The sequence below is a fragment of the Chanos chanos genome, chromosome 1 (genome assembly GCF_902362185.1).
Source record: "Chanos chanos chromosome 1, fChaCha1.1, whole genome shotgun sequence".
Classification (NCBI taxonomy): Eukaryota; Metazoa; Chordata; class Actinopteri; order Gonorynchiformes; family Chanidae; genus Chanos; species Chanos chanos.
Window position 1 is genome coordinate 13,338,153 of NC_044495.1, and position 8,932 is coordinate 13,347,084.

Sequence of the window (8,932 nt, forward strand, 5' to 3'; positions counted from 1 at the left end):
CTGCTAACATTCCAGTCTGGGCCCCCTTCACTCTCTCCCTCTATACTGGCACAGTTGAGGTGGCAGCTGGGGAAAGCCCCACTTCACCCTGTGGGCTCCACATGGGCCGTGCGGCAGGTGGAGGCAGGCCGGCTAGTGAACCATCTTTCCCCCCCATCAGCAATGTCACCTCTCCCCAAGGCCAGGCTTTTCGGCTGGAATGTGACAAGTCGCTGGATCCCATGCATCCCATCCTTTGAGTTCCTGGGGGCACGAGGAGGAGAGGCTTGTGCATTTAACGCATTACCCAAATCGCACTCATGCCAGTCAAACCTTGTGTCCACACTGGGGCACTGTGGAATATTCAAATGAAGATAGAATGAGAATGTTATGGCAATTTTATTTTAAAGACACATTTATATGTCCTAAAAGCGTCAAAAAATGTCAGTGATTGTTAGAAATGTGAATTGACTTTAATCAGTGAAACACTTCAAATATACAATACAATTAACCAAGCTTTACTGAAAATTCAACGTTTGCAATACATAGAAGTCACATACTGCTGACTTTTTGAATGACTATACATAGCATTCTTCTAACATTTTTTGTTAGCATTGACTGAGAAGGATGTGTCATTTAAAGACAGTGAGAAAGATAAATCAGACAGTCTGGGCTTTCTCTCAACACATCTGTTTGGAGGAATGTGATTGACAGCTGTTGTCATGAAACAAGTCCATATCTCTTTACAACATCTTCAGTCTGGTTCAGCTGAACATTCCATACATCAACTCTGTCTCTCCCTCCTTCTCCCTCTCTCTCTCTCTCTCTCCTTCTCCCAGTGTTCCTCTCTTTCCAGTATGCCTCTTCCGTCCCTTGTCTCTCTTCTCCTCAGTTCTGCACATCTGAGCATTCCAAGACCGTAACATGAAAAAACCTGACTTAACTCTCGCATTGCTGGGTGCACTCTAGAATTTTCCCCACAAAATTCTTTTAAGTGTTTATATTCATTTATTTCCTTTTCCATCAAAAAAAAAAAAAATGGATCTAATAGAACCTGAGTCTGAGTGCATGTGTATTGCTTGCCCATTTGCATTGCAGAGCTTTGCCCAAACAAACCTGATAAGCAGATGTTTCCGGACAAAAAAGAGGACTTGAAATTCTCTTACAGTGCCCCTTAGAGAATTTCAAGTTTTTGTTTCAGTTGTCTTCTGTCTAATGCACTCTAGACCTTAGACATACCAAAAAATTTTCAGTCTCTCTCTCTCTCTCTCTCTCTCTCTCTCTCTCTCTCTCTCTCCCTCTCTCTCTCTCCGTCACAGTGTTCACTCATGGTCTGTGATGGATGGATGGATTACGTTATTCTTGTGCTGTATAGCTGTACAGATCATAATTTTTACTTTTTGTCTCAGTCTACAGAATAATACAAAAATTTGACTCTCTACTCCCCACTTCCAGTCCCAATTACAGTTTAGAATCAGTTGTTTAAGGTTACTGAAGGATTGCTCCTGGGTGTGTATTCACTAGGGGCCTGTGTTAAACCAGGCATGAATTTGAGTGTATTGTTTTTTATCTATAGGCGGAGACACTCTTTGCAGGTGAGTGATATGCACTGTAATATGTAAATGAGATAAGTCTCCCTCTTATAGACAGGAAATTCCCCAACGTTTTTCATTTAACAAGTTGTATTCATGCTTCACTGCTCCTGGGGGTGAGTGTGTGTCACCATCACTTGATAACAACAAGGCTAAGACATACACAGAAGTGCTAAGATCAATGGGTGTGGTAAGACACAGGATTATTATTAATGTTGTTGTTGTTGTTGTTGTTGTTGTTGCTGTTGTTGTTGTTGTTGTTGTTGTTGTTGCTGTTGTTGTTGTTGTTGTTGTTGTGGTTATTGTGGTTGTTGTGGTTGTTGTGGTTGCTGTTGTTGACTTTGACAGCATAGAGCTAAACTACAGCTAGAACAATGCTATTTGAGAAATAATATATAGAATGGATGTATGCTTTCCCCCAAAAGTAACAAACTGTATGTGACAGTGAAAGTATTTTGCTAACAAAGAATAATAAGATACATTTTATGTAACGGTGATGACTCCTTGACTTTAAGGGAAGCTCACAAAACAAGCCTCTCCCTGGAGACATTCTTGAGTTTCCTCGAAGCAAACACTTCTCTCATTTTGGGGTATACTATGGAGAGAGGGATGGAGTACCTTACGTGGCACATTTAACATGCCGGGGTAAGTCCCTTTTCTTGGACCTGATCATATAGATTTGTTTGGAGGGATCTTTGAATAATCTTTTTTATCCCTTCCTCCACAGATTCAGACACTTTGTTCCCTCTGTTTGGCAGAGCTTTGAACAGCTCTGTGAAGTTAGACCCACTTGACTTAGTGGGAAAGAAGTACAAAGTGAGAAACTATCTTGATGACAAACATCCACCACGGGACTTCTACTCTCACATTAAGCCAGAAATTGAAGAGGCAATGACAAAGTCCATCACTTTTGACATTCTGTTTCATAACAGTGAACACCAAGCGACACTGTTACGCTATGGCGTCAAAAAGTCAGAGCAGGTGAGGGGGCCCCTGAGCTTACAAAGGAAGTGAAATTAGACACAAAAGTTCAAGTATATTTATAGTGCATTGACAGGACATTTATGAAATACACAATTACAATTTGATATGTAATGATAAAGGATATTGCTGAATAATGTTGATAATATAAAGAATAATGATAAACAGCATTCTAAAAAGTACTTTTATTTCGTATATAAACCACATATTTTAGAGTTTCATTGTTGCCTGTGGCATGAAGTAAAGTAAATCTCTTAAAAATTACTTTTCAGATTGACAAAGTCTACGCAAAGATACTTCCCACCTGGCGAGAGCAGTTTACAAAGAAAAGACTGTAATCTGAGACAAAATCCAGTTTCCTTATCCTTTTTGAGTCTGCCTATATCTTTTGTTTTGTTTTCCTCAGCTGAACATGTAAGTATTTTGAATCTAAAGCTTGGAATCTTGAAAGGATTTCTCTTTTCAGTTCAATTCTGTTTATGTCCCTTTGAAGGATGTATATGTGATTTCTCTCCCCTTTCGTTTTGCCATGGATCCAACCATACATCGTCACATCGTCAGTGGACAATGTATATATCTCTCCACAAGGGGGCACAATTGAGGTAGCAATAAGAGTACCATAAAACTAACAAATCAGAAGGCATTTTTGCCAGCATTTGCCACACGCTATGTCACAACTTTATAGCCAGTGGTTCTCTCTGCCATGGTATGTATTGACATTCTCTAAAAACATGCAATGGAGAAAAAGGATGTTTTTCTCTATCACTGAGCAACAGAGCATGTTCAAGGTTCTCAGCTCAACTGAGAAACTTTGTACAGTTCAATGATTCCATACAATTATTTAACAAACCACAAACGCTGTAAGATAGAAAACATGCCATTTTAATACTGTAATGTCACTGTGACCTACTGAGAAGCTTCAACTAAGAACAAATAATAAATTCATTTATCAAGAAAAATTGTTCCTCTCCTCTTCCCTAAAACGTATGATGAATTGCAAGAGCAATTCATCATCTATAGAGCAGACATTTCCCTGATGGTTGCACTAATGTAACTTTTAATGCTAAAGATATGAAATCGATGCATACATGATGCATATCCACGCGTGCTGCAGTAACTAATGCCTGAAAACAAAGTTGGCTTGACAAGTTTGGAAGAAAATATGGAATGGAGACCCAATTTATTAGTCTTCTTCAAATGCTTAATCACAGCTAGAAGCAATCTGTGTTTCTATTAATGATTTAATTTGGAAGGGAGGAATGAAGAAAGTTCAAACCAACAACAAGGGGGTTTGCAATGCAGACTGATTCTTGTCACACACACAAAAATGACTAGCTATAATCTGTACTGGTAGACAATGTTATTGGGAAAACAATATACGTTTAGTATATTGTGTGCAATCCTACATCTTCACTCCATGCAGTGACACATAGTGATTACAGCCCTGAAATAGAAGACAATGGGAAATGTGAGAAGCCTTGGACTGAGGTGGGACACGGAGAACGAATTGAATCCATCTGATTGATTATTGATCTCTGAGGTAGGTGCTTTCTCTGTGTTGGATGTTGAAAGCTAGAGTTTAAGGCAGGGGTGATTTGTAGGCTAATGGTTTCCTTGGAAGCTGTGGGTGGCAGACATCATCCGAGGTACACAATAGCCTGCTATAAATTAGGTCACAATCCCACTGTCCATCCATACTGTTATAAAATAGATACTTCAATTTGGTGGCTATTTTATACAAATTATCATACAAAAAAAACAAAAAACAAAAAGCTTTTTCAGTAACATGTTTTGCCAAATCAATCAGCCACCAAAATGACAATGAGATGAAACCTGCTTGCTGTGTTAGGACAGCATCAATGTTCCATATTCCCCACTCTCAAGTAATTTGCCCTTAAACAGACCATAAACAATGTTTAGGTAAATTGAGAGATGCACTCATGCAGATACAACAACCTTTGCCTGAGCCTAAACCTCTGCATCTCTGGTGGAAAAGGCAATTGATTTTAAAGTTGCCGATGGAAAATGCCTTGAGACCTTGCAACTTATAACAGTGTCTTTGAAAGGATCAAGAAGAGTGGGTCTGTCTCACAGACTAAGACCGTGAGGCCTCTCTGAAGATTGGACAGATTAAATAGCTGAGCAGACTATTTAACAGGCTATATGTAATGCCAGACCACAGTGACCTAGTGAGATAGAGATCTTTTGTTCCAGGGTAAATACATCTGCTATCTCAGCTAAACATTCATGGGTGGAATGCGGAAGAGGTTGTAATTTAAGCATATCACAGACTCAATTCAATGAATGCGTGTGTGGTTCAGTGACACAGACTTATGCTAAAAGAAGAAAAGGCAATAAGTGAAGTCTGAGAGCAATACATAAAATATTCACACAAGAAAACTGTGCCCTATTGTTAGGAAAACCTTTTGTTAGTGTGTTAACAATATTACTTTGTTCAAACTGCCAGGAGCTGTAAGAGAAAGTGATATGCAAGTGGTGGCATTCTTTCAGTTATCCATGATACAACTCAGCAGTCACAACTGGAGCTTAACTGATCTGGAAATTTAAGCGTCTGGATAAAGGCTGGAGTTCATACATGCTCGGCAAAATGTCATGATTTGAGTAGTACAAAAATAAGTTACGTATGTAAAAGAAGCTTAGATTCGACTAATTGTACTACTGTCCAAATCTGCAGAAATGTCCCTCCTTTCAACTCTTTCAAACAAAATATGGTTATGCAAACTACTGTTTGTCTATTGTAATTGTTATTTGCTCTGTCCAAAGCTTTTTAGCACATAAAAAAATAATACCTAATAAAATGCATCTGACCAACATCATAATGAAATTCTACCAAGTTGTTTTCTGCATTATAAACTCATGACATCAAAAGGTCATTTTCAACCTCTTTGGATTTGTTAAAAAAACAATGAAATGGGACATTTTCATTCCACTACCCTTTCAACTAAACTGCACTAAGCTGTAATGCACAAGGGCCGTTCGGGACCGTGACAAAGCACTTTTTTATATTCTGTTCAGTCAATGGTACACACAGTTTGGCATGGGAACTGGATGACTAACCGTCATGTCCTTTCAATAAAACATTAAATTGCTGGGAATTCCCCGTTTCATGTTTTGCTGCTGTTTATGAAAAATGGGATGGTTGAGTCAGTCTGAACCAGTTCTTCAGCTTGGTTAAACCCTCTCCTTTCAGGTTCCTCCGTTCAGGCTTTTTGGTGTTTGCTTTTAAAAGAATGCCAACACTATGTAAATATTACAATGCACTGTGTGGATTCTGAAGTTGTTTGGGTGTGAGTACAGTGCAAAATCAATCCACAGTTCTACTAGATTTTATCTTTTTATTCAGCTTGGTGTGACAAGGCAGTTTCAAAAGGCACATTTTAGCTACTTACATAATAGCTTTCACAAGAATAATTCATGTTGCCAACTCTTGTTTTCAGAGACTAAACTGAGTCAGTCATATTCACACATAAGACACTATGTATGTGATTCCACTTTCATAATCAGTCTTGTATAATTTAACTGTCTTGCTATGATGAATGTAACATATAATAAAGCTGTCGTCTTTAAATCAGTCCAGCTCGTAGATCCTTTCACTCCCTTTACACTGTCTTTCACTGTTAGTGATTACCGGGAATCAGTTACAGCATCACATAATCCATCCAATTACTTAATTTCAATGAACAAATCTTCAGCAATGTTTAAGATGAGACATTTATCACTCACAACTACTTGTCACATACCGCCCTCTTCTCTAAACTGAAACTGTTCTCAAGCCACAGTAATTTGATGTGTTTAATCAGCAAAGCATAGTGTGTAGTGGGGGAGTCCAGACATAGGAAGAGGTAAGATAAGCGCGAAGAACAACGAGAAACCGAGAAAAACAATCTAGACCACTTATTACAGTGAAAATGAGACGGTCACATTCTTGTTTCTGTTTCATCTGTTTTGGAGATTGTGTGAAGTAATTGCATTTCCTTACACAGTGGCTTTTTATTGTGATACTGGAAAAATCAAATGTTCATGTTTAATAAACATTTAGGTAAACGCTCATTTCATGCATTTCTTTCTTTTTTTTTCCTTTTGGTTGTGAAATGCTTTGGGGACATTTACAAATAGACAAACATGCAAAAGAAAATCATTGAATTGGAACAGTAATTTCATCTGGTAACCCCCTTTCTCCATTGTTGGAAATATGATTGGAGGATTTAATCTCACAATAATTTAACTGAGGCAGTGCATGTTTGTATAGCTGAGAGCTAAAAGTAGCCTTCAATACTGAACCCATTACTAATACAACAATTGTCATCCTTGTGTGAATTAAATGACTTAACAGTAGCGGGGGGGGGGGGGGGGGGGGGGGGGGCGGCGACAACATGAGTTTGCATCTATTTGTCCTTTTTTACATAACCTTTATCTGTCCATCAACATTAAACAGCTAAACAGAAAAATGAGATTTACAGTGGTTTACAGTAGATTGCACACGGGCATTATAAGAGAGCATTAATGACCACATGCAATTTTTTGGTGAGTAAATAAGAACAGTGTATGCTGCCATTAAAAGCTACATGAATGAATACAGAATTTATGTTTGATGCATACAGAGGTCTTTGGTATTGCAACTATCGTGTACTTTAAAACATACATTAGAGATTAAACCAAATGTTGAGGATCACAGCCAAACAGGAGTACATGCTGTTACTAGTTGGTGGACTGCCAAATGTCCTAATTGTTTTAGCTTCAGTCAGATGCATACGCCCACCACGAGGAAGAGAGATAAACAAGCCTGTGGTCCCTCAACCACACCTCACATCCGCAGCCAAAACAGACAGGACAAATAGGTTGAACACCACAGAAGCCCTCTGTATAATGGCCACTGGAAAAAATACAAGCAGACTAATCTTTCATGTTTTCAGCAGATTAATATAGAGCTTTGGGCCATAGTTACACACTTATCAAACATATAATTTTCAGGAATATTTTGGTAGTAAGTACACAGCTGAGCACATTAGTGGGAACTAAGATAACCCTGGGATGTTGTGGAATAGGAGTTGAAAAAACAAGGTGGGGTTTGGTAAGTGAATCCACAACGGACACATCTGTTTCAAGGTTAGGAGTTGTTTGTTTCCTTTCTTGCTAATCATCTCACCCAATTACCTACTGAGTTGATCATAACAAATGCACCTGTGTTTAAAAGCAACTGTGAAGTGGCAGCAAGAGACAGAGCAAAATTCTCTACTGGTGTGAATAGAAACATAAAACTATGCTCCCACTACACCTCATCTCAGAACTGAGAAGTACTTCAGTCAAATGTGGCTCAGAGAGTTCATTACCATCTGGGTTGGTGGTGGTACAGAGGTGGTGAAGGGCTCTGTACCAAATCAACTCATCTTGACAGCATGGTCCTGTCAATCATACACTGACTATTTCACCCATGTTCCTACTTGGCACACAGCCATCAGCCAACTGGTCCTCTGACATGGATACTGTGCCTAAGCTCCATTTCTCAAGGTGGAGGAATAGACATCCAGGAGATTATTGTCAGGATGTTTATACCTCAATTTCACTGAATTACCGGTTATGTGACGGGGCGGGTTGATTGGTAGGATATGGAAAAATTGTAATGGTGGAGCCAGCGCCCTTAGTTATTGAATGCATTCATTATTTTATACATCTGAGCACATCATGTTATACAGCATCTGTTTGTTGTTGAGCACCTTCTCCATGAAAGTGCCAGCGAGTTACCTTTACAAAATATGGTGGAGATGTAAAAAATCTTAAAAAGATGTCACTGAGGTCTATGACAGTGGCATACACAGAAAAAATCTTAAAAAATATATTTTGTTCCTCAACAGCAAACCCTTAAATTATACAGGAACCACTGTTTCAGGGTCTTATGGTTTCGTACTCTCCTGAATTCTAAATTATATTGTATTAATAAGTACAACTCAGATGCTGATTAGACTATGGACCCCTATACACATCTTTACTCATGATTTTAGTAAGATGTACTGTCACGGGTGAAGTGAACACTATTACAACAGAAAAGCCTTATGATATTGTAGCCTAATAATTATTCACTTTATTATGGGAGGATTATCCCATAAGAAGACAACGTAATCGAGTAAGCAAGTAATATGAAGTAAGAACGTGAATACTGACGTGAGAGCAGTCAGTTTTTTTGTGTTATGTGTTACGAGACCACAAAAGGTCTGAAGTCCAAAGACATGCTTCCTTTTTGTCGTGACAGAAATATTTGATTTCATAATGTTATATACATAGCACAAATTTATGATTATAAGAAAAGAAAAACTGCAGAAATATGATGCATTCACATGAGAATATTTGTTTTGAGCATACTC